Source organism: Meles meles, chromosome 6 (assembly GCF_922984935.1).
Source record: "Meles meles chromosome 6, mMelMel3.1 paternal haplotype, whole genome shotgun sequence".
Taxonomy (NCBI): Eukaryota; Metazoa; Chordata; class Mammalia; order Carnivora; family Mustelidae; genus Meles; species Meles meles.
Window position 1 is genome coordinate 7,965,691 of NC_060071.1, and position 26,873 is coordinate 7,992,563.

Below are 26,873 nucleotides of genomic sequence, written 5' to 3' on the forward strand. Positions count from 1 at the left end.
CCATTCTCCCCGGATGGGGGTGTCACCCCCCGCCCCCTGGAGAAATGCTGTCAAGGTGTTTTATTTGCCCTACTCAAACACTTCAGGATTCACCAGGAAGCCTTCCCTGACTCACTTCCCAACTCAGCCCCATGCTCCTCCTTTGTACTTAACAAAGTTTGTACTTACAACCCATGGCTGCTTCTGCTCAGCCTTAAGCAAAGCCATTTTCCCTGGTTTCTCTACTGTATTGAGAGACCCTCAGGGGCAACATCATATGCGTTTGTGCCTCCAGCAAGCTGCGTGACCGGTAGAGGCATAGAAAGCCATCGCAGGTCTGCCGCATACTCTCATCCCCAGCCATCAGCTGTCCCTAGTGATGTCAGGATCCTAGATATTTTAAACAGTTTACTTCTGCAGCTGCATTAGGAATGAATCGTGTGTTAGGAATGAATGATGTCCCAGTGAGGAGAATGTAAGACCCACCTTGTCCTTCTTAAGGCGTCTTTCTGAGAAATCTTATCTCTTGCTTTTGCACCTGCCACTGACCTTGTTCAAATTCAGAAAATGAGCTCTCAGGGTGCCTGGGTGGCTCAGTGAGTTAAGCCTCTCTGCCTTTGGCTCAGGTCTCAGGGTCCTGGGATCGAGCCCCGCATCTGGCTCTCTGCTTGGCAGGGAGCCTGCTTTCCCTTCTCTGCCTGCCTCTCTGCCTACTTGTGATCTCTCTCTCTGTCAAATAAATAAAATCTTTAAAAAAAAAGAAGAAGAAAAGAAAATTAACTCTCCAAGTCTTTCATTGTCATACTTTATCTCCTCTTAGTACTGTCTGGTTTCCTCACATACTCTTTATTCCGAAGGTACACCCCGTTTTCTCTTTTCCCTCGCCACAACTTGCGTCTCCCAAAACAGTTCCAACAGAAGCAAAAATAAATTATACTACCTACTGTTCCTAGTGAGTTGGGTAAATAAGAATAACATGCTCAGCCAAAGGAAATAATTTCTAACTGGGAATATCTGGCTGGTTTCAGTAAGCCATTCAATAGAATATATGATGACTAGTGTCCTCTGAAATTATTCATACCACAGCCCTGCTGAGTGTACACTGTTGTAAACAAGATATTTATTATTCTTGCTTTCATGGAACTTATATTCTGATGGCAGCAACAGGAAAATAAATGTATTAATAATAATACGTTTGATCTATGCACTGGGGAAACTATTGAAGGAAATAGATGGGGTGATTTGGGGGAGGCCTCTCTGAGGAGGTGGCATCTGAGCCGAGTCGAGAAGGATGATGGTCGTAAGTCAGATATGCGGAGAACATTCCAGACAGAGCAAAGTAGGTTCCAAGGAAAGTTTGTGGCTCGTAGAAGGAATAGAACGGAGATCAATCTGATCAAAGCAAGTAAAGAGAAGATTTGTGTAAAATGAATGAAGCTAGAGTGGTAGCAAGGAGTCAGATTCTTCTGGGCCTTGGAAGCCATAGTCAAACTTATTTTATTTTAGGAGTCATGGGAACCCCTGGAGGGAGGGACATGATATGGTCTGTGTTTGTAAAAGACCACTGAAGGCCATATTGAGAGTGGATGGGAGGGGGTGTACAAGCTGGGATGAAGCCTGATGTTCTTCAGGAGCTCCAGCATTATATAGACTTAAAGCAGACTTGAATGAACCTGTTCTTGAACCACCCCAATAAAGACTATGGTTCCCTTAGGACATCGTCACTGAGGATCAATGGCTTGACCTTTGTCGGCAGACTCCCTGGGACAGTGGAATTATTTAACAAAGTTCTGGAATCTGTATGAGCACCAATCATTCATTATTGATAGAAAAACACGTCTCAACCTTACGTTATTTATCAATTATTTTTTCTCAATATAAACAGAATTGTGACTAATAAAACATACATATTCTTTTAAAAAAATTTATTTATTTATTTGACGCAGAGAGAAAGAACACGAGCAGGAGGAACAGCAAGAAGAGGGAGAGGGAGAAGCAGGCTCCCTGCTGAGCAAGGAGCCTGATGTGAGGCTCAATCCCAGGACCCTGGGATCATGACCTGAGCTGAAGGCAGGCACTTAACGGAATGAGCCACCCAGGCATCCTCAAACATACATATTCTTTAAAAGCATCATTAAATGCATAGGAACTTTATGTCATGATGTGTCATGACTGAATCTTTTAATTGGTATCAAATCCATAAAAAAAATTACGATTTCAAAATAAATCCTGCCGAATGGGTCAATTTCCAGAAATTATCCTTGACCCAAAGAACCTCACCACACCATTTCTGCCTCTGGATATCCTAGAAGACTGGATTTCCTGACTGCCCTTGTGGTTGAGCTGGGACCAAGGGAAGAGTGAGCCAGGGTGATGTGTGACTTCCCTTCTGAGCTACATGAGCAGGTGTGTGTCCTTACGTGGTCTCAGTCCCTGGTTCACAGGTGGGCTGTCAAAAACCTCCAGACACGGAGTTGCAAATTGGATGTCGCTGGGATCTGGGAATCCTTGAGTCAATGTTGGAGGAGGAGAGCTGCCAAGGAGCGTGACCTGATCAACCCTGGAATGGGAAACAGAGAAGCAAATCTTTTGTTGTATTGTCACCGAGATGTTGAAACGTGTTTGTTGCCACAATCGAGTTAGCTGAGGCTGACTGACAAAGGCCTTCAGGTACCCCTGCACCTGTGACCAAAAAAGCAAATTCCAGAATATCCCCTGAAACAGCCTGGTGGACAGCAAGAGAATGCAGACTCCCCGAGTGGCCACCTGTGGGAGGCGGTTTCAATCAGAATGACACATTCACACCGGAATATTGTCCTGCCGATATGAGGCCGCCCCGTAAGTTACACCAGTGGGTGAACAAGGCAGGGGTTGGTGGATACGTATAGTATTTGGCCATTTAGATGTAAAAAGAATATTCTCATGTAGTCGCCGCTAACATATATTGGGTTCACGGGCTATTCAGTCTTCTACAACTTTACCGTTATGAACTCATTTCGTCCTTACAACAGCCATCCCTGATGGTTCCCAGGATGGTCCCCGACTGACCAACAATCACAGTGAGACACAGAGAGGCTGAGGAGGCTGGCCAAGGCAATGTGGGAAGGACAGGCTGGATCAGGGACCCACACCCAGGCATGAAAGCTTTCAAGCTCACGCCCATAACGATTTCATAGAAGTGCATAAACGTGGGAGGTCACTGAAGTACAGAATTTCTCTGGGAGGAAACCCAGGACTCTGGCAGGAATAGGAGGAGACTCTGGGCAGGAGAACTGAAAAGTGGGTTCACACTTGGGAGAAAGACTTGATTCCAGTGTATGTCTTTGCTAAGCGTGTGTAGATAGTATGTATTTGAAAACACAAATACCTCGTTTTTATTTTATTTTATTTTTTAAAGATTTTATTTATTTATTTGACAGAGAGCGAGATCACAAGTAGGCAGAGAGGCAGGCAGAGAGAGAGAGGAGGAAGCAGGCTCCCTGCGGAGCAGAGAGCCCGATGTGGGGCTCGATCCCAGGACCCTGAGATCATGACCTGAGCAGAAGGCAGCGGCTTAATCCACTGAGCCACCCAGGTGCCCCCCCTCGTTTTTATTTTTGTTTATATTTTTATTTTTTTAAGTATACTCAACCCCCAGCATGGGGCTTGAACTCACAACCCTTGAGATCAGGAGTCACATGCTTTATTGACTGAGCCAGCCAGGTGCCCCATGAATATATCCTTTTTAAGGGCACTGAGATATTAAGAAGATTGCTAATTTTAATATCCTTGCCTACTCTCTTTATAACTCATTGGCCCCCGACCCAAAGGAAAAATCAAAATGACTTCTAGGATGACGACCAGAGTCGTGCAGGCCCTTGACAAAACTCAGCCCTCCTGGTTCATGGTGTCTCTTGCCCCGTACTCCCCGCCCCCACCCTGGGGACACAGAGAGAAGAACACTGTGCCACTGTCTGAGAATTCATCCCTTGTTCAAAGAGAAGTTTGCACTGGAATAGATTTTTGCCTTTTGCAATTATGTCATTAAAAACGTTCTGAACTTCAGACTTGAAATGAACTCCAGAAAGGGTCTGCCCTTTTAGCTTTCTGGCTTTACATAATTTATGGTTTTGAATCTTACTGAAAAATGCAAAAAGGGATTCAGAAAAGGTTCCAAACAGACACACACAGCCGCACGTCCCTCTGCCGCTCCTGGCAGTCTTCGTGAAATTCCCCTCCGCCCTGCCCATGGTGGAAGGGGCGCTGTCTTCCGGATGAGAGGGTTTTATCTGGGTCATCGGAAGAATAGAAGCATTGGAATTTGTAACAAAATCCCCCGTCCTCCTTTTTGGCTTCTCTGTTAACAGCTATAATAATATTCCCTCCTGCGCCCCTCTCTCCCTGGCACCTGCCCTGCCCTCCTTCCCGTCTTTCTCTCCAGCCCCCTCCTCCCCCGTTTAACTGTCCCTTGCCTCCTCCAACTCACCTGGCCCTGGAGCATCCCTTAGCATTTAAGGGAATACATAGGCCCAGGGGTCGTCTGCTTTCCATTCCCGGTTCTGGTACTTTGCAAATTTCTATCTCTGAGCAAGTCCCCTGAATTTCTGCAGCCCTGTTTTGGACATCTGTGAGCTAAGGCTAATCGTGGTTGTGTCTATCTCCTATCCTAGGTCGTAGTTTGGATGAAAGGGCACCCCGTAAGTAAAGAACACAGCACTGTGCCTATAGTAAGCACTTCATAAATATCGGCTTTATTGTCCTGGGAGGCAGGAGGGTGTTGTCGGTGAGACCGTTTTGTCTGGCAGGCAGATTGTCTGAGTTTGAATCTCTATGCTGCCATTTAAGAGTTGGGCCATTTTCAAAGTCATTTCTGCTCTCTAAGGTCAGTTTCCTTATCAGTGCGATGGGGACAATGATGCCATTTATCGGTAGGATTGCCGTGGGGAGAGAATGAGATGGAGCGTGTCAGGCACTTAATACGGGGACTGGCACATGGCAGACCTTCAGGAAACGCGGGCTCTTGGTGTGGAGACGTGCCAAGCGGAGGGTAAAAAATAAGCAAGCAGATTTCCCCAAATCCCCTGAAAAATCATTGCATCTAATTATTTAAGAGAAAAGGTGGTCTCGCCCAAAGCCAGATTCTTGGCTGCAAATCCAGCCCTAGGCTGAACTCATGGGCCTTCAGCCGGACTGGCTGCCAGAGAAGGCAGCTCACCCCAGATCTATGGCAGTTTTCAAGGTCAGGAGGACGTCTGCGTTTTTATCTGACAACCTCCATCTTTCTCCTCACTTCCGGTGGGAGAACGCCTCTGAATTGCTCTCCCTCTGGGGCCTGCCCTCCCTGCTCCAGGTCCAAATAAGGAGGGCACTGACTGAGGATGTGTGTGGGGGTGCGGCTTGGAGCAGGTAAGCCCGAGGGGAAGACCCAAGGCTCTGGGACAAGCTCTGGGGACTTGGGCTTCTGACCCAGGCTCCAAACCTGACACTTCTGGTCCTGGCTGTGAACTCAGGCCAAGGTCCTTAGCATCTGTCCACCAGCTTCCGTTTCGTCAGTGAGGACACTGGAAAAGCAGCGGTGCCTTCTTCAAAGAGTTAGCATCGAAGAAGAGCGCATGGGGAGTAGTACCCGGCTCAGGAGTGGGTGGACGGGTTATCCCCGGGGCGACCTGGAATGGCCAACAGAGGGTCCAGGTGGGTGGATCCAGAAAGAAGTTTCCATCACGTCGAGCTCTGCGGTTTCCAGTGTAATTTCTCCTTCTGAAATCATTCCTGTAAGTGCTGCCCTCTAGACACAGTGTGGATGGTCCAGAGCAGGCTCCTGGCAGAAAGAGGCCCAGGACGGGGCGGGGAGAGGCAGGGCGGAGCAGGATTGGGTGGGACTCTGCAGAGCCCCAGCCAAACACACCCATGGGCCTTCCTTCCGTGGGGGCTCTTCAAACCAGGAGCCAGAAGTCCTTCTTGCCACTGCCCCCCAGACTTGTTCTTGGCTCGCTGCATGCCTCCCGGAGCCAACTGTCTTCCCTCTGTACTTCATTTTGTAAAATAATTGAAGCTGCAGAAATGTCACATTTCTGTGGCAGGGACAGACTCCGAGGCTCTGCCTGGCCCTGCCCTGCAGCCCCGTGGCTCCAGAAAGGCCCCGAAGCTCTTTACCTTGCGTGCTCTGAGATCCATCCTGCTTTTATTTCAGAAGGCTTTAGAATTCTCTCATTTTCTCAGTGTCCCTTGGAGCAGAAGAGAGAATCACAGACTATTAGAGCAAAAAGGTACCTCAGCGATCATCTCTAGAAATGAAAAACTTGCAGCCCATGGTAAATCTGACCCACGACCATATTTCATGTGTGTGTGCACATCTGTGTGTGTGTTTTAAAATGAATGCTGTGCCAACACTTAAAGCCTGGAGTTGTCCACCGCTTGCAAAGTCATCAGTCTGGCAATGCTGGCTTCCGTTTCATCATGGCGGCCACCGGATGGATAGGATAGTGGCTGCCCCTTTTCATTGACCCGAACTTCTGTGGACACAGTCCCTACCACTCCCCATGGCACCACACTCAGCCTTTCGGTTCATCTCCATGTCTGCATGGTCCCGACTGGCATTTGAGTTCTTGACTTCTAATCTAGTTTAACTCTTCATTGTACAGATGGGAACTCTGAGGGCTGAAAGTGAGAAGTGACTTTGTCAAGGTCACCAGGAGTAGTAGGTGCCAGGAGTGGGATGCAAGCCCACTTTTCTCAGTCAGGGCTCTCCTCGTAGAAACCTAAGCTGCTGAGGACCTAGAATGTCCGTTTGTGTGCGGGACCCTTGACGCCAGTGCCCTCTGGATGACCTCAAGGGGTTATATGTTTCCACCTCTCAGGGTCCTTGGTTCAGGTTGGGGTGGTTGTCGATGGCAGGGCTCATGAATATCACTCAGGCGTTTTTCCAGATGGCCAGAGGCAGAGAAACGAGCCCAGAGATGACTCTTGATTCCTGTCACCTGTTTTGTTTCTGGACCTTACTACCTTTCCTCTCCTGCTTTTCTATTGGGCCTGTTAGATAGGGCTGGCCAAATGTTCTCAGTTTCTCCTGCACACTGTGGTCAAGAGAGAATTAGCGTGGTGTCGGGTGCCTGGTGGCCAAAGCTGTCACATTTCTTCTCATGCCTGTGTCCTGACGAGAGCATCCTTCTGCAAGGGGCGCCTGATGTTGGCCCGGAGAGCTGAGGTTTTGGCTAAAGCCTCATGCTTCCAGCTCTCAGTCCCTGGGGCTACATCAGACGGTGCCGTGAGTGACCAGAGCTGACTCCAAACAGGCACAAGGAGGCTGGCAGGTGGCCCCAGCGGTGACCTCCACGTCCCGCTGCATACTCGGGAGATTCCATGTGCTTCAGGGCCTGGGGCGACAGGTGGGATGTAAAGGAGGCCAGATTTCCATGCTTGGCAGGCCCCGTGCATTCTGTGGGTGCCCTGAGGCCCTGGGGGCTGTCCCTGCATTTCCATTCTCTCTAGTCAGCTGCAAATCCCTGTCTCTGAAAATGAAATTAGAAGCAGCAGCTGGGAGATCATACATATACAGTAGATCCAAATGTAAAATGCCTCCCTGTCCCTCTGATAAGGCTGTTCCAAGGACCAGCAACAAGGATTACATAGTAATCTTATTATATGGGGTCTGCCAAGGGCAAAGAAGGGGTCACTTCATGCATGGTAACACCATCCCCCACACCCCTTCTCTCAGCAGCCATCCCGTCACTGCCCCCATGTCACACTCATGCTGGAATTTCCTGCAAACCCAAGGAGCTTCTGGATTCTTCCCTACCTCAGGATGGCTCACCTGCTGTCCCCAGCCACGTAGAATTTCCCTATAGCCTGAGCCTCCTGTCGGGGTGTGAATTCCATCATTCATCAAAACGGAAAATGGGGGGGCGCCTGGGTGGCTCAGTGGGTTAAGGCCTCTGCCTTCGGCTCAGGTCATGATCCCAGGGTTCTGGGATCGAGCCCCGCATCGGGCTCTCTGCTCTGCGGACAGCCTGCTTCCTCCTCTCTCTCTCTGCCTGCCTCTCTGCCTACTTGTGCTCTCTGTCTGTCAAATAAATAAATAAAATCTTTAAAAAAAAAAAAAAAAAACAGAAAATGGTACAGGGAGGATTAAGTGCACGGAGACCAAACACTCCCGGCATCTGGCCCCATCCAGCTATCCGAGGAAGAGAGGGCTTATTTCTCTCTTCTTGGGACAAAGTGACAAAGCAGAGGCCCCTTGATGAGCTTCTGTCCAAAGGCATAGCATTGCGAGGAGTGAATGTGAACATAAAGTGGGAGATGAGGTCTTGCCCCCTAATGTCTAGCTCACCTGCCTGCTTTATGGGCAACGAAGTATTAGGAAACCATACTTGCCTCCCAGCTAGCTCCCTCCTTCTTGCTGTCAAAACTTAACCCCATCTCCCTCATTCATGGAGCAGAACTCAGGAGGAGTGTGTGTGTGTGTGTGTGTGTGTGTGTGTGGCGCGGGGAGCACGTAGGGGGGTAAATTTAACCAACTGACGTTGTAAGTAAGTAACAGGATCTGGTATTTACATCCTTTTTTTATGTACAAAACCCGACACAGTTGACACAATGGCACTCAGCTCCATTTCTGCACCAACGGATGGGGAGAAAAATAGACGATTTAAGAGAATGATAAAAATTGTTTCGAGTTTCATGTATATTTCACTGATCCATGACACCGGCCTACAGATCGATGCTTACGTTACATGAAGTCATGTTTCATGGGCTCTCGTCACACCAGGCCACCTCCAGCTGGGGCACAATAACTTGAACGTGGCAGGGGTGCTCTCAGGACTCGCTAAGGGAACGGATGAACGTGAATACCATCCCATTAGTCACAGGCTCACAGCGGCACAGACGCTGCCCTCTGGACTGGAGTCCTCTGAAGTGTTAAAAATCATGTGGACAAGGAAGGATCATAATGTCCCTAGACTCTAAACCCAAACCTTCTCCGTGAAGGCTCAGACGGTAAGTATTTTTTGACTTTGCAGGACGGAAGTTCTCTGTCGCCGGTGTTCCGCTCTCCCGTCGGTGCCCGGAAGCAGCCACACATGACACGAAAGCAAAAAATGCACAAACAATCGCATGTCCCTCTCAAAAGCAGGTGGAAACTGGGTCCGGGCCCTGGGCCCTCGCTTGCCAACCTGTGGTCTGAACCTTTGGTGAAGGTCTACCTGGGGCCCTGTTTCAAAACACGTCTAGCACTTTGGCAAAGTTTGGTCAGGGATTGAAAACTGGACAGAGCCTGTTACCACGAAAACACGCATAAAACTGGTTGTCAGGGAAACTGGATTCTTTTCCCCCCGTTCATTCGCTTGGAGAAAGACCCTAAGAAAGTCCCACTTATCTCAGCCTCCGCTTCCCCATGAAGAAAGTGAGGGTTTATTTACATCAGAAGAACCTCAAGCCTTGTCCAGAATGTATAGGGTCCATGTCCACACATCCCTCCCACCCCCTCACCATTTCTTAAAGTTTAGTGAACTTTTATAAGCTCACTGTGGGTTTTAGCTAAGAGGTCAGCGTGGAGGAGAAAAAGGCTAACTGTGGCTGCATTTTGTTTGCGGACGTAAGAAAAAATAAGCATTTTTATCTGTGAATTTTTTTCACAGTGCTCTTTTATTTCTGGCTATTAAGTGTCTGTCTCACAACTTTTTTTTTTTTAAGACTTTATTTATTTATTTGACAGAGATCACAAGCAGGCAGAGAGGCAGGCAGAGAAAGAGAGGAGAAAGCAGGTTCCCCGCTGAGCAGAGAGCCTGATGTGGGGCTCGATCCCAGAACCCTGGGATCATGACCTGAGCTAAAGGCAGAGGCTTTAACCCACTGAGCCACCCAGGCGCCCATGTCTCACAACTTTTTAGTGATCTGATATCTCACCGTCCCTACAGCTGAGGACTTTCTCCTGGCCTGCACTGGGATAGAGGGCAACACCTAGTGGCAGGCATAGGGCTCTGATACGGGTGCCATGGTAGGACTGGACAATCTCAGTTTATACTCTGGATCTGAAGAAATGAGGCCAACGTGTAGGGCCATTAGTAAGACTCCATTGGGGATTCTGTGGGAATCCATTAGGGACAGTGCCAGCCGTGGATTCTAACCAGACTCTTCCTTCGATGGATTATGGCTCTGGTTCTTGGGCCCAGCCTCTCTTGATTTCTGTCCATTGTCTGCGACAGCTTTTCCACTGATTCCCCGCTGATGTCCTTCCAACAAATTTAGTGTGTGCTTAAGTCCAAAAGAAGTTCCTTCTGTTGCTTGCCATCAAAATCCCCGACTGAAACATCAAAGATACAGCTCTGCATTTAATTTTCATCTTTTAATTATTATTCCTAACATTGGAATAACTCCTTTCCACAGTCAGGAGCCGTACATCATTAGCATAAATTCTATGCTAATTCTCTTCCAGTACCCATTTCAGTGGTAGGAAGCTTCCCATTTGTTTTTGAGCCTACAGCTGAATATTGTTCTGACCTGAGAGCTTTCCAAAAGGCTGACCCTGTGGGGGCAACAGTTTCGACCTCATTGCCTTCATTCATTCATTTGTGCATTCATTCATTCATTCATTCATTCATTCATTTATTCCATCAACATTTCCCCAGCACCTAAAATGTATCCAGCACAACAGAGGGCACTGTTACAAGTGAGCCACGCAACAGGGAGAATAGACATACACCTGCACAACTAATGATTTAATTGTACCTCCTTATGAGGACCACAGGGAAGTTTAGGGTGTTTCTACCAGGAATAGCAGGGAGACATTCCCTGATCCACAAGGAAGGGTGAGATAAACCTTGCCAAAGAATTTACATTTGAGGCTTGAGAGGAAGGGTGAATGGGCATAAACATTTGGAGGAGGGAAAGGAGTGGAGGGAATGGAATGCGTGAAGCCCCTGAGTAGGCAGGGGCATGTGCACTTAGGAACAGAAGGGAAATCAGGGGCTCTGGGGCTCAGTGTGTCTGAAGGACCCAGTTGGAGAGGCATTTGGGTTTTGTTGGCCAAGGTAAAGATTGGGACCATTCTACCCCCAGAGCAACTGGAAACCACTGAGGGGCTTTATTGGGTGAGTGAAATGATTGGATTTCCATTTCTTGAGTCTTGCTCTGACTGCTGTGACAAAATGAATGAGAGGGGAGAGGAGGGCTCTGAGAAGGGTCATTGGGAAGACAGTCAGTGTCCGCGGCAGTAATTAGAGTAGGGTGGTGATGAGGAACAAGAGAAATGGAGGCAAGAGAAACGTGAGAGATAAAAAAGACAGAACACGGGGCACCTGGTTGGTGCATTTGGTTGAGTGTCTGACTCTTGACTTTGGCTCAGGTCATGATCTAAGGGTCATGGGATCGAGCCCCTAGACAGGCTCACACTCGACTGAGAGTCTGCTGAAGATTCTTTCTCTCTCTGCCCTGCTCCCCATCCCTCTCTCCCACCCGCCCCCACCCCTGGGTCTATACATAAATAAATAAATAAATAAATAAATAAATAAATAACATCTTAAAAAGAAAGAACTCCATGACTGGTTTGTGGAGAGTTTCTGTTATGAACATTTCCTTTGGGAACTCAAGGTAAATGGAGGCAATCTTGACTGATACAGGGATTTCTGCAGAGAGGATTGGGGTAAGGTGGAGGGGTTTTGTTTCAGTCATATTGAGTTTTGTTACCACGTATTAGCCTCTGTGAACCTTGCATTTTCTAGGTTGGCTGAACAAGCTGAAATAGTGTATGCTATTATGTTCCCATTGGTTCTTTCTTGGGGGAGCTGAATGGACCTCATGAAAGGGTATTGGGTCCCTCTGTCTCCTGCATGTATTAGCTCCTCCACTTTTGAATTTCTAGGTGTGAGATCTGTGGGCATTTATTCCCTTGGGAGGTTCAGGACAAACTATCCTCCTTTTTTCCTTCCCTATTTATCCTGTGTACCACCCCAGTGAATGTGTGGATCTCCTGATAAATGATCCATCTGTGACTCCCTCTTGACTCCTCTTTGTGTTTTTTCTAGGAGTGTATCTAGTCCTGACTTTCCAGAATCTTCTAAATGGGCCAATCCTCCTGAGCCTAGTGTGACTCTTGGCCTTGTTAATTAAGATGGATGGACCTCAGGCTGTGATCAATATGCAAGTAAATACTCTCAAGAATTCACTGTATTATCCACCCATCTTTCTGGATTTCTTTTCTTCTCATTCTCAGGGTCAAGGTCTGGTCAGTCATTCTAATGCTTATAGCATCTCAGCTGAAAACAGAAAATGTTATGAAACAAAAATCATGAGGCTATTGTCAAGATTATATGGAGACATGTTTCCTTGATGACCTGTGAGCACCATTTCTCTGTCCTCTCTCTTTTCCTCATTATCTTTGAACAATTGGGGCTGGCTGCCATGATTGACACAATGACAATGATTGCCAAGTCCTTAGAAAATGTCAAATACCAGATATGATAATAAATTACATCCAGGGAAACTAAGGTTAGGTCTTAGTAGTCTTTACAAAAATGCCCAGAAAAATCCTCCAAATGGCCTAGATGAAGATTTGATTCTTTTTCCTGCTCACCTTGAGGCATACAAAGATGATATCCTTCCATTCCACCATATTTTCCAGGTTTCCTTCTGTTAGGACAAACATTATGTTAAAAAAAAAAAAAAAGGCATGGTTGCATCTGAAGGACGCATAAGGAAAAAATACCCTACAGGCAGAAAAGGGACAGAATGAGCAAGTACATTAAGATATTATTGAGAAGTCCAGAGGAACAAGGCAAAATCCCATCAGCTCAGCAGTCCTGGATTATTTCACTACATGACACTAAAAATGAACGACATACAAGCCAATTAGTTTTTTTTTTTTTTCTTTCCACATGACTCTTAGTTAGAATGGGAACATCTGGAGTTTGGAATCAATTGTCCAGAACTAGCTGCTGTGCTAATTAATATTCACACAAATAGCTTTCTGCCAAGGTGTCCCTTCTTGCCTCTCCATTCCCTGCAGGCACCCGTGTTTCCCACAAACTTTGTCCATCTTTGGAGTACTCTGGTTGGCCGGGACAAGGAAGAGGGGGGGCAGAGGAGAGTGACCGAGGAACCCAGCAACGTGGCTTTCTGTCTGAAACAGTGAACAGTCCATTGGATGAGATGCTGAAAAACAACTCAGGAGAGGGGGTGCAAAATCTGGCTGGGTGAACAGGGAGATCTAATTAGCAGGATTGTGTCCCCAGTCTCCCTAGCATAGAGAAGAAGGTGAATCTCAGAATGACGTCATGGTTACGTCTGGTTACCCAAGGGCAGGATGAAGACCCTTTCTTTAACTGTAGACTATTCTGGCATAGATATAATTTCTCCTTTTCATAATGAACTGGTAAAGATTCTGGAAATGTCTGCAAACGTCGCTGCCTTTAAGAACCCGCTCAATTCGGAACCTACCTCAGTTGGTTCTCATGATGGCTGGCGGTAGGGGCACCCGGGTGGCTCAGCTCAGTTGGTTTAGCATCTACTTTCATCTCCCAGGGTCCTGGGATCTAGCCCTGCATCGGGCTCCTTGCTCAGTGGGAGGTCTGCTTCTCCCTCCGCCTGCTGCTCCCCTTGCTTGTGTGCTCTCTCTCTGACAAATAAATAAATTAAAAAAAAAAAGTAATGGTAGCTTGCAGGAGTTTCTTCTTCACTTCCACCTCACAATGAGGGACTTGAAAAGATAGTTGTATGGATATTAATACCCCCATGGACCAGTCCATCCTATTCGCTGACTTGCTGGTAATTCACTTTGCGGACCTGCACTGTCCAAAATGGTAGCCAACTGAAATGCATTCGGTCTGAATTGAAATGTTCTCTAAATGTAAAATGAACAACAGTTTTCATGTTTCTTTTTACCTTATTTTTTTTTCTACACACACACACACACACACACACATTTATTTTATAGCAAAGACACCATAAAACAAAGCCAAACTTTTAAAAATATAGAGAGGAATGTATATGCAAGACATATGACAAGAAAAAAGTGATTTTTCTAATTTATAAGAACCTCCTACTAATTATTAAGGAAATAGAAACAATTCAAAACAAATGAATGTATGACTAGACATTTCAGAGAAGAGGTGATTCAAGTAACAAGCAACCAAACAAGATGTTCATCTTTGGGGCGCCTGGGTGGCTCAGTTGCTTAAGGGTTGCCTTCGGGTCTGGTCATGATCCCAGGGTCCTGGGGTCGAGCCCTGCATTGGGGCTCCCTGCATCACTCTGTTCTCTGCTTCACCCCGCTCATGCACTCTCTCTCTCTCTCAAATAAATAAATATTTTCTTGAAAAACAAACTGAAGTGGAGGAGGGGGTGCATAAACAAATGGTGAGAGCTCTGTGAGTTGTCTATCATGATATTTAAAAATTGAGATTTTATATTTATGCCAAATTGTGTGCTGTAGGCATTTTCTAGAGCCTCAGCATGAAATTAAAAATAAAAACAACAGATATCCTGACACCATTTCAGTGACTACCTCTACAGTTTGCTTAGAATCACATCAAAGCCGACTAGTGTTTTCCAATCATTCAGGCAAAGGAAGAAAAGACAGAGGTAGATTAGAACACAAAGGATGCTTTGTATCCTAGTGATGTCACTGCATCCTGAATCCGGGATGGTTTTGCAGTAGTTTTCAAGGAAGAAAAAAAAAAAGAATGGAAAAATTGAGTCATCACGGAGCCCACATCGGTATTAGCATGCTAAATTCAAAATAATTTATTCCACAGCAGTCAGTATGATATTCACATGGGGAGCCGAAATTTAGTTTTAGCAAAAGAACCATATCCATCACATTAAATTAATGTTGTTAATTTAAATATTATTGGCTTTGTTTGCATTTGATTTGTGATTTGTTTTGATTTTATAGTTGTATAAGAATTATAAGAATAAGGAATATATACTTAGTTTTATGTCTCCATATATTTTAAGATGTCAGCAATAAAAGAATAAAGTGTAAATACTCACTGTCTTTTCCTGCCAAGTACTGCCCAATCGCACCCAAATCCTCGTCTTCCTCAAGCGGTGCGTCTAGGCTTCCCACCCTTGAAGGGCAACAGAGCTTTCTTGGGAAGACCCCTCATCTGGACCACTGGGTAGATTCAGATTTGGGGGCAGAAAACACAGTCTGCAGGACACAGGGTTCATGAATCACCTGCAATGGAATACACTCTCTATGAGTTACATTGCATGTAGGTTTGTAACTTGGTTGAGTTTGCCAGTTGAAGGTAAGCTGGCTGACCTCTGCATCACCACTCTAGAAGATTTCCCCCCTCCAAAGAACACTTACAATAAAACAAGAACAAGTAACAAACGTGAAATTAGGTCCCACTGATGGTAAAGTTGGCCTGAATCGAGAGCACCTGCGCCACATGACTCTCAAAAATAGACTGGAAGGAAGGGTTGGGAGTGTTTCCTAAGAGAGATGGCATTGCATTCTAGATTCCCACTGTCATGAGGGAATATGGGATAACATGTACGATCCTGCTCTCTACAGACTCTGATCTCCATGACCAAGGGTATGTTCACTGCTGCACATTACCCGTGGGAATCAGTAAGATGCTGTACCTGGGTCATTTCCAGTGCTGTCTTTGTAACAGATGCACGGAAGGAAAAGAGAGGGCCAGTGTCTGAGTCCGCCTGCTTCCTGGACATGGCGCCCATGAAGTGTGGGTGCCTTTATATGAGTCTTCAAAGGAAGAATGGTGATCAAAACGATGGGAACCAGGTCAAGGATGTCAGACCAGTCCCCACAGGGCTTCCCCTTCTTGTTTACTTCCATATCTACCTGGAAATGATCCCACCACATCCAGTCCTGGACTCTACTTCTCTCTCTCTCTCTCTGTGTGTGTCTCTTTCTCTTTCTCACTCACTTCCCTTGAAGGATTTGAGGCTGGTCTGGACCATCCCTTTGACCTTTACAAGTGTTGACCATTGGAAGGACCTTCACAATAGGGATTCCTCCACTCCTTTCTTTAGATTCTGAGGTCTGTATTCAATTGCCTTTGAGTTCGGGGAATCCTTAGGTCTGCATAGATCATTCTACCAGCCCCGAGCACATTGATATTATAAGTTAGTGCTTCCCCCAGCTCTCCACAGTAAAGAAGAGCAATAGTTTGACACATCAGACATCTGCAAAACCAGCAATGCAATCCAGGAAACCCCACGTTAATTGGGAACTTATTATATGCATTCACTGTAACATTTCATACTTCATTCAGCTCTCACGAGGGACAGGGGTTCGTGGTCCCATTTTACAGGTGAGAACCTTGAAGCTCTGAGTAGCTAGTTTAGGAGGGAGAGCTAGGATTTCATTATCGATAGTGTTTGCTCCAAAGATCTTGTAAGCTCTGTCTCCGCCTAACCCGTTGCTGTGAATGCCCCCACATGCTCCTGGTGAAATTCCGCACTGCATGGCTTGGGAGCAGTGTAACACAGTGGTCCTGTCACCACCGGGGTCACACAAACTGGGCCCCACACCGGCAGGCTTTCAGCACGCTGTCAGCCAAGCACACTGGGGGCCGTGCCATTGCTCTCAGGCTGACCCCGCAATAGTTTTTGGATTCCCATGAAACCCGAGCACCTCTTTTAAGCACTTTACTGTCTCTGGATATTGGCCAAACCTTCTTCCACTTGTCTTGTTTGAGTTGTGACTGCGATAAAACCTTCCTCCTTCGGGGAATGAGGTGGCCCGGTCTGAGCTCACTGTTCTAGAAGTACATTCTGAGGAGCTGTGCTGTCGAGATTAGCTTTTGTCACTTCCACGGGTGCATTTGCCTCTTCCCAGTGTCCTCAACCCTTTGGAGGTCATATTGCTAATGTAAACCTACAGCAGTGACCTATAAAGTTCCAAACAGAAGTCTCACTGGCCTATTTACAAAAGTCCCCTAAGATGCGAGGATGTGGGGGAGGGGGGAGAACAGAATCTCCTGCTATTAATTGTTAAAATTCCCATGAGGATATATATTTGCATCTCATCTTCCTATCTACTGGAGGCTGAATTCTCTCTTCAAAAAATGATGGCATAAAACTGAAATATGTCTGTGAGAAACTCCGGCCGGCGGCTTCTGCAATGGCCCCTTTAACATGTAACATCGGTGGAATCTTCCCTTCTTGATTCTCCACCACTGCTTTCCTCCTGCCTTCAGCTACCTTCCCCAGGCCTCATGGTTTCTTAATAATTTGTAACTCTGATCCCTGTAAGTGGTTTGGCAGGTTAGCCGATTTCCTGAATACTCCAGGAGCTCCGCCCTTGGGAACTGCTGAGCTCTCATCCTATAGTCCCCACGCTTTTTCTCATCTAGTTTTTGACAGCAGCACTTTGGGTCAAGATTTCATTCCTTTCTAATCGTCCCTATGTCTTGTCTCAATGTCCCCTCGTCAAGGACGAATTTAGAACTTGAGGTCTCCAGCTCAGCATTTGGTCTCGCCCTTGGTCCTTTGCTCCCCTCCTGCCTTCTTCCTTACCTGGGCTGGCGTGTCTCCAGCAGCCAGTCCGCTCACTCCTTTCCTTTCAAAGGTGGAAAAACCCGGGCTCTGCCTTTTCGACTTTATTTTTGCTAAAGGCTTTTGCACGAAGAAACACATCTTCTTCAAACTTGCTGCCCCTCCTTCTACTTGTCTCACAAGCTGTTTGCACACCCTTCCCCTCTATCCCTACGTTATTCACACGTGACAGGTACAACTACTTAGAGCTGAAGCCCAAGCACACCACAAATATCCTGTTGGACTTAAGGTTCTGGCTTTTGAAACACGCCTTGTTTTCCATTCTTTGTTTTTCCCAGTTCCCATTCAGCATCAACTCTGAGCAAACACTGCCGAAGTTTTCAAGGAATTTCAACTGTTCTCTCTTCTCAAAGCAGAATGCCCAAAATGGCAGAGGTAGAGACGTTCTCTTCCAGACTGGGATCATTTCTGAGTTCTGAGAACAGTCAAGGGTCACCTCCTTCTGTGTGGCCAGAGGTTGTGACTGTGTAGTAGGTTAAGATAAACGAAGTATCTTCTGAATATCTGCCTTCACTCTGAGTGTGTGTGTGTGTGTGTGTGCACGCCACCTGTGTGTCCCCTCTTGGTCACTCAAACTGACATTAACCGATGCCCACATCTGCATGAACTCAGTCATCTCTGCAGCCAACCCAAAGAGAAAGTTGCAAACATCTGGAAGTTTAAAATTTGTGACTGGAGCTCCTGGATCCCCACGTGGCTCTTTTATGTCCCCTGCTTTTCATGCCTAGGCTTAGTAGTGATAGAGGCCCGCCTTGGTGCTTCCTCCCATGAACCGGTTCTTGTAGGGCGGATGCATTATCGGGGTTAGCCCTTGGAAGGAGAGTCATGGGCCTCCAGGCGACAAGTTGCTGGACAAGCCCCAGGCTGTATTATGGAACAAACCCTAGTTTCCAGGGTGGGGCACCTGCTGAATGGGCTGAGTTACAGGGTTGCAAATAAGAATGACAAAAATAAAACCGCCTTAGTTTCTGGGAAAGTCAGTGCTCGAACTTCAGGAATGAGTTATGGAGCGGGGGGGGAAGGACGTCTCCTGGATTGGGAGGGCTAGCAGAGAAAGTCCAATCACGTCCCCCGTGGGGGCCACTGCATTAGTTCCGGGGACTAACTCTTGCTTTTCGGGCTGAGAGTAGAAGGAGATGGCGGTTTATTATGCTGACAGCCGTTCATGGGGCTGTGAGGCCCATGTTCCCAATCACAGTGTTCCCGCCTTTTCTTCCCCTCCTGAATCCCTGCCTGGGGCCTCTGCCTCTCTTTGAGTGAGATTTCTGCCTTCAAATCCCTAGCAATCCCCCTGGAGCTTGATCTTGGTGGCTAGATATCTGTCTCTACTGCAACCAATTTCTCTCAAGACGACTTAGTCAAAAGCTTGATTCTTGCGTGACCTAAGTTTGGTTCCTTGGCCTGGAATCATTTCCATGGGTCCCTCCTCTGATGTTAAATCTCAGATTTGCTGTCTCTCAAATAAGCCTTAACTCCCCAAGTTCTCAAGGTCCCTAACATTTCCCCAGGCTTTCAGATCCACCTGGACGGTGGAGAAAGGCCTTTGTTATAACGGCTTGGAGGCCACCCTTAGAACCCGTCTCTGCTGTTCCCAGAGCACAGATCTAACCAAAAGACCTTAAAACCCAAATCCCAAGCCAAGTCACTCACAGTAGCTCCTAACACATCATTCGCAGCTAGGCGCGATATTGACCCCAGCAGGGCATTTCACGGTGTTTGTAGACATGGTGGTTTTTCACAACAAGGGGAAAGAAACACTGTTGGCATCTAGTGAACATAAAGGCCAGGACAGGGACGCGGCTAATCATTCTGCAAGGCACGGGTAACCTCCGCGACAAAGAATTAGCTAGCCCCAAATCTCAGTGGTGCTGAGAGTGACCCAGAGAAAGAAGCAGGGGAACATTGTAACCACACAGTTGAGTGGAAAGAGAAGCTTTCTTTCCCAGACTCGACTAACTCTCGGAGCGTCCCACTGTTGTTTAATGGCAAGACCACGGGCTTTGCTGGGAGTTTCTCTAACTCACCTTGCTTTCCGCTCCGTAATTCACACCATTATATTCAGGCCAAGGAATTTTCTTGACACACACACACACACTACACATAGACATGCATGCCTGTGTCTATGCATATAGTAATTCAGCAAACACTTCCCGAGAACTACCTGTACTAAGAACACGACCAGGTTCTGAGAATACAAAAGTGAATGAGACAGTCTCTGCCATCAAAGAGGTTAGTGGGGGAGCCACCAAGTGGCCCAAAGATCACAAAACGATTGAGACAGGTGGGGTAGCCAAGCCAAGGGAAGATCACTGCTGCCAAGAAGGGGCCAGGAGGGTTTCCCAGGAAAGATAGAAGTAAGCTGAATCGTAGAGAGAGTTTAGGGCTGGTGCAAGCCAACAGAAGCGGCCATGGAAAGGCATGGGATATGGCGGGGCAACCATTTGTTAAGAACCTTTGATTCTCAGAAGAACCTTTCATGATATGTAAGGTAAAAATGACTATGGGTGGAAAAATGAAGAAGGTAGATAGTTTGTCTAAGGCCAAAGCACAGATCAGTGCTGGGGCTGGAACAGAGTCTCACTGTCAGATAGAACTCATTCATTCATTCATCCATCCATCCATTCAAGTATTCAGTAGGGATTTTTTTAAAAAAGATTTTATTAATTTATTATTTATTTATTTATTTTAGTTATTATTTTTAAATATTTATTTATTTTTTAAAAGATTTTATTTTATTTATTTACTCAAGAGAAATTGATTGCAGTAGAGACAGATACCCAGATACCTAGAGAGAGCCAGTGTGAGAGAGTGTCAGAGCTGGGGTAGGAGAGGGGCAGAAGGAGAGGGAGAAGCAGACTCCCTACCGAGCAGGGCGCCCAGCACAGGGCTCAATTGCAGGACCCCAGGATCATGACCCAGGCCAAAGGCAAATGCCCAGCCGACTGAGCCACCCAGGCACCCCTTCAGTAGGAATTGATTGAGAGCCTGGGCACTTTGTAAGTTCAAATCCCATTTCCAACACAGACGTTGGGCCAGTTACTCCCAGTCCGTGAGCCTTAGTTTGCTATCTAGAAAATAGAGATAAAAGTGGTAACTCTCTCTTGGGGGCTCTTGGAAAAATTAAATGAGCTAATGCTTATGAAGCCTTTAGCACACCCTCTGCAGGGCAGGTCCTGACAGTCAGATGTTGGCATCGGCATCCCCATCATCATTATCCCTGTTGTTACTTTCCTTCTCCCTCCCCAGTGCCTTCTTCCTGCACCCGGGCTCTAGCATTGCCCCCATGCGGTGAGGGGGCTCCTGGAGGCCTCCAGACATCCAGGCAGAGAGTACTTCGCATTCCTTGGGTCCCGGGCAGAACAGACAGCTCACTCAGCCTGCGATTCACACGTTTCCTGTTTCCCTCCTTGTAAGTTGCTACAAGGGAGAGAGGATGCTGTTTCATTACCTTCTCATTTACACCTCTCCCTGTCTCCCCACTCCGTCTGAGGAAAGTCGGTCTCTGGGTTCTCATGTTTCCAGGCACACACAGAAGCTGGCATTCAGGATTCCAGGCTGCGCTCTCTCAGGGAAAATTTAACAAGCCCTCGTTCCCACTGCGCTGCACAGAGGGGGAAGCTGTTACCCCATCGCCACCCTACGTGGCCCTTTTGTGTGCTACATGCTTAGATAAATGCCCTTTGGGCAGGAGCCATGGCAAGTCAGCCAGGCTAGACAGTGGTAATGGTTGGGGGCAGTGGCAAGGATCATTTCTGAAAATGACTCCTGTGTGGTAATAAATTGATCCCAGACTTCTCCTCAGAGCAGCCAATCCCCACCCCTTTCTGTGTACAGGAGGATAATGAGGGCTCTGGACACACAAGCAGACTCACAGATGGCCAGATGTCAGGCTTAGCCATTTGTATTTAAGGATGGCTCAGTGCTGTGGCCTGTGACATGTCTGAGGACTTGCTGGAATGTTCTCGGTGGGGGAATGAATCATTTTCCTGTCACTCCTGTCAGCGTCCATCCCCCCTTACCCTGCTGCAAACACGCATACAATCAAAGTTGTCAGACACATTTGAGAAATCCCAGACATTGTGCCCGATGTAATACCACATCTCCCTAGTGAGGAGATGGTGGTTGGGCCTCTGTAAGGATCTTGACGATCACCAGAGAAAGAAGGAGGGAGTTAAGACCATCTTCCCCCACCTCTAGGCACTCAGGCCCCTCTGGAGCCTACCATCTACCTAGAACGGTCCTCAAGTTCTAGCATGTACCAGGATCACCTGGAGGGCTTGTTAAAATACAGACTGCTGGGACCCACCCCCAGAATTCCTGATCGAGTAGGTCTAGAGTGTGCCCTAGTATTTGCATGTTTAGCAAATTCCCACGTGGTGCTGATGTTGCTGGTCCAGGGATCAATGACCTACCAGATCATCTACCAGATCTACCAGATGTACTCAGCCTCCAGATATGGTCAAAGAAAGAAACTGCTTATAGATGCTGGTGATCCCTTAAATGTGGGAGACTCAGATAAGGTGGAACAGAGTAGGGGATTCCCAGCAGTTCCAGAGCAACAGTAGTGGCCTTGCCTCTAGGATCTATTGGAGAATCTGCTGTTTGGGCCTCTTCTTGCTGGGAGGTGATGGACTCCAGACTAAGGAATTCTGTTTCTGCCTCTACAGAGCTTTGTTGCCATACCTGCAGTGTTCCATTCATCATTGGATGCCTTCTGCGTCCCTGCTATGCTGGCTGCCCTCAAGAGCCAGGGACAATTGCTTGTTGTTTTCTCTCTGTGAAGCTCCAGAGTTGATGTAGTGCCTAACCCAAAGTAGGTTCCCTTGATCTGTCTGCTGAATACAAGAACAAGAAGGTCCCCCCAGTTTATTCTTCTCCCAGGTTAGGTGGATAACCTTTCTGAACTCAGCAGGAAGAAGAAAAGAGGTTGATGTGCAAATACCAGGCACCCATGGGCACCCATGCCTTTATCCTGTGATTTCCTATCCTTAGTGAACACCTGGCTCTTCTTGGCCTGCTGGAATGCCACCAGCCTCAAACCAGCAGGGCATTGCAGTGAAAACACTTGGACAAGCCTGGCTTTGGGGTGGAGTACCGTAGAAATAATGGTGGGAAGGTGGGTAGAGGCCCTAGTGTGGACAGCCTTGTGTGCTAGGCTGAGGAGTGTGCACGTTGATAAGCAGTGAGTCATGGAAGGTTTGGGCTGCAGAAGGGAATTGATGAGAAGGGAAGTCTTTTACAGTAAAATCACAAGTCCTCAGCCTCAGCAATGATTTTTTTTTTTTCTCTAAAAGTAAAATTCTCATTTGGGCCCTGTAGTGCAAAGTTTTGAAAATAAACATTTTCTCCTGACAGATATTCCCAGTCCTGCCAGTGCCCATTCATCAGGCCCCTGAGAAGCCTATTGTCTAGATGAAGTTGAAAGATACCCAAGACCTTCATGCAGGTTGGAGGAGGGGTCTTTAGAAGACCCAGCTGGCACTACCCTTAATGTCAAGGAAAACTCAGTGCCTGGGCAAAGGGCAGAACAAAATGAACACATAGGGAATGCATACTAAATAGGAAACATTAGAGAGGGAGGAGGAAGAGGAAAGAGGAAATTATTAAATATATACTTCATGCCTGGGATTTTAATCAAACAACTACACAGCACGGATGGCAGCTACTTTTGTGATGAACATGGCATCATATATAGACTTGTCAAATCACCGGGTCATACACCTGAAACTAATGTAACATTGTGTGTTTCAACTCTACTTTAACAAAAAGACAACTACATGGTGAGTTAGGCATACATATTCTCATTTTGCTGTTTGGAGAATAGGCTCCAACAGGCAAATAACCTCTCCAAGTTTCTGGAACAAGACAGTGGGAGAAGTAGTTCTGTTTTATGCCAAAGCCTACGGTGGCTCCATTGCTGGGTACCGTCACTGTATTTAGTTCCACAAAGATAGTCACAGTCTAGACCTTGTCATGCAGCAGCTTACTAACTAGCAAGGGAGGGAACAAATACAAGCAAATAATGATAGAAAATACCAAATGTGGGTAGAACCCTACTGAAAGGACAAAACACGGGGCAAGCTCAGGCCAGGGCAGGGGGGATCATTTCCACCCAGGGGTATAGGGACAATGTTTATGAAAGAACTTTTGAGCTGGTCTTGGAGCTGGTAGAATTTTTGGGGGGTAGAACTAGTGATGAGAGGCTGTAGGAATCCCAGGTCAAGGGAACCCTGAGGGAAATGGATAGCAGTGGGAGATGCTGGTGTATTTGGGGATCCAGTGATGAATCATAAGGAAGAAATTTGTAAAAGCAGGCCAGGCAGAGAAGGCTTCTGAAGATCCTACTGAAGCATGGGAGTACTTTTCTGGAGGCAAAGGAGAGTCAGTGTCCATGTCAGGGAAGGGAAAGATGTGGTCTGAGCAGGGCTGAGGAAAGATGAATGTGGTCACATGTGTGGGAGGGCAAACAGAGGCCAGTGATGGAGGGCTCAATGACTTTGTGGTGTGCAGGGGCCTTTTCACTTTGCATTAATGCAAAGAGAGGGAGCAGCGGATGGGGTCTGAGCTGACACCGAGGACCACTGAAGAGGCTGCATAAATCATTTTGGGTTTTAATGAGGCTGAGACTCCCTGAGTCCTTGAGCAAGAACAGATGTAAGTGAGGACAACCTATTTACATGGTGTCACCAAATGCCAGGAGGAAATCTGTTAAAGAGGAAGGGAGAGTCATAGAAAGCTCAGGACAGCTCAGTTCCCTCTCCTGCAGGGTGTTTTCTGGTCCTAAGAGTCTCTTTCCAATAGGAGTAATCTCTCGGAAAACTCTAAGATATGATTCTCATGAGGTCTAGGACTGAAGATAGCTGGTGTCTGGCCATGCTGCCAGCAGCGCTTCCATGTGAGGTCAGAGACTCTGCCATGGAAGAGGTGGGAGCCTCCCCCTCTCAGATGAGGCCAAGGATGGGATCTGGGCTGACATGGATGTGGTTTTTGTCCATTTGCTCCTTAGATTGCCCACCTGGCTGTGATTAGCTCACCACCTTGCACGGCTCACACCCAGCATTGGCCCAGATGGGAAACTCTTCCTCCCCATGAATCTTAGTTAAGTTTCAGGGAACGTGCTGCATGCTCCTTGGCTGTGACAGGGAGGATGATGGATGGCCAAAGGCTCATTTTCAAATTTAGGAATTTGGCCAATTTTCATGATACTGGGAGACAGAGAAAAAAAAAAGAAGACAGGCTGGAGGAGGGAGAGACAATTTCAAATGTTCAGGGTAGAGTACTGACTTTTGGTAAGATACTTCAGGATGGGCTGGGTATAAAATAGGCGTGGGCCAGAGTATGGGCTGGCCAACCAGGGTATACGTTGGGAGCATCGTTAGCGATGGCCTGAGCCATTTCTCCCTCTTTCTCTTGCCTTCTATTTTACTTCCAAATCTGCTCATGTCCCCACATCCCAGAGAGATAAAGGAAGGGTCAAGTTCTCAACAAGGGAAAATCCTTAAGCTTCCGTTTTTTCCTTTACCATCACCTTCAAACTTCTCAATGGAAAAGCGAGTTGAGCTCCCATGTAAATATTGCCCGTGTGTTCGTGAACCCCTTTCTGGCTGTTGCCCCTAACACTGTTGTAAAACTGCTTTCCTGGGGACCTCTGTGTGCCACAGTTATAATGTTCACTTCTAGTGCTTTTCCTCATTGGGCAGCCTGTTGGTTTATACTATAATAATCAAACCATAATGATTGGAATTTGTTGAACCTTTTGTTGTATACACAATGATTTCACACACATGATCTTCTTTTAAAGCAAATGGTATTAATCTATTTGCTGGTGAAAATATGAATTCTGCTGGGGAACAGGTGACAAGGTACCCAGGGTAACACCATAAGCTTGGGTACTTTGATCCCTTCCTCCCCTTGCCTCTCTTCCCCCATTTCCCTGTAGTGTTTGCTTGATTCTGGTTCTCTTCCTACTTCTCAGACTGAGACTTATCCTTGCCCATTGCTTGGATCTCTTCTCTTTTTTTGTGCTCCTGGGTTTTGTCCTTTAGACTCCTCTCTGGATAGGGTCATCAGTTCCCATGGCTTCAATTTTAGTTTCTGTGATAGACTTTTAAGTCTCTGATCTGTCACTATGTGTCTTTGGACTAGTTACTTCCCTCTTTAAGTCCCAGATTCTTCATTTAGACATATAAGAGCTCAGGGGTCTTGAGTATGTTTTTCTCCTCAGCTCCAACTTCAGATGAGATGAAGAAGGTTAATGTAATTTTTAAAGAAAAATCAATATGGAAGTATGAGGTGTAATAAATAAGTTTAGCAAGATTGTGAGATCAAGATCAATATATAAAAATCAATTGTATTTCTATATACCCAACAATGAGAAAATAAAAATGAGTTTAAGGAAACAATTCCACTTACAATGTCACTAAAAAAGATAAAATATTTAGGAATAAATTTAACAAAAGAGGTGTAAGACATACACTGAAGACTATAAAACACTGTGAAAAGAAATGAAAGATGGTATAAATAAATGGAAAGACATCCTATGCTCATGGATCAGAAGATTTAACATTGTTAGGATGGTATTATTTCCCAAACTGATCTATATTTCAACAATCCCAATCAACATCTCAACTGACTCTTTTGGGAGAAATTGGTAAGCCAATTCTAAAGCTTCTTTGGGATTGCCTGAGACCCAGAGTAGCCAAAACCATCTAGAAAAAGAAAAAAGCTAGAGGGCGCACGCTTCCTGATTTCAAAACTTATTACAGGAATAAAAACAGTGTGATAGTGACATAAAAATCAATGCAATAGAATTGATAGTCCAGAAATAAACCCATACATCTATGGCCATCGATTTTTTTTACAAGGCTGCCAAGACAATTCAGTGGGTGAAAGGATTGTCTTTTCAACAAATGGTGTTGAGACAAGCTGATATTCACATGTGGAAGAATAAACTTGGACCCGTGCCTCACGTGCTACATGAAAATGAACTCAAAATACATAAAAAATAAGTGTAAGAGTTAAAACTATACAGATGTCAGAAGAAGACATACCGCAAACCTTAGAGACCTTGGATTAGGCAGCAAAGTATAAGCAGCAAGAGAAAAAAAATAAATTGAAGTTTATCAAGATTAAAGCTTTTGTATAAAACAATACTATCAAGGCTAAATGCATAACCTGTAGGATGGGATAAAATATTTGGAAGCCACATATCTGAGATGAGGTTTATGTTCAGAAAAAAAAATTTATGTGTATATATACATAATATATATTACAATTCAATAATAAAAGGTAACCAGACTCAAAATGGGCAAAGGATCTGAATAGGCATTCTCAAAAAATGTACATGTAGTCAACACGTCAAAAGATTTCACCATCATTATTCATTAGGGAAATGCACA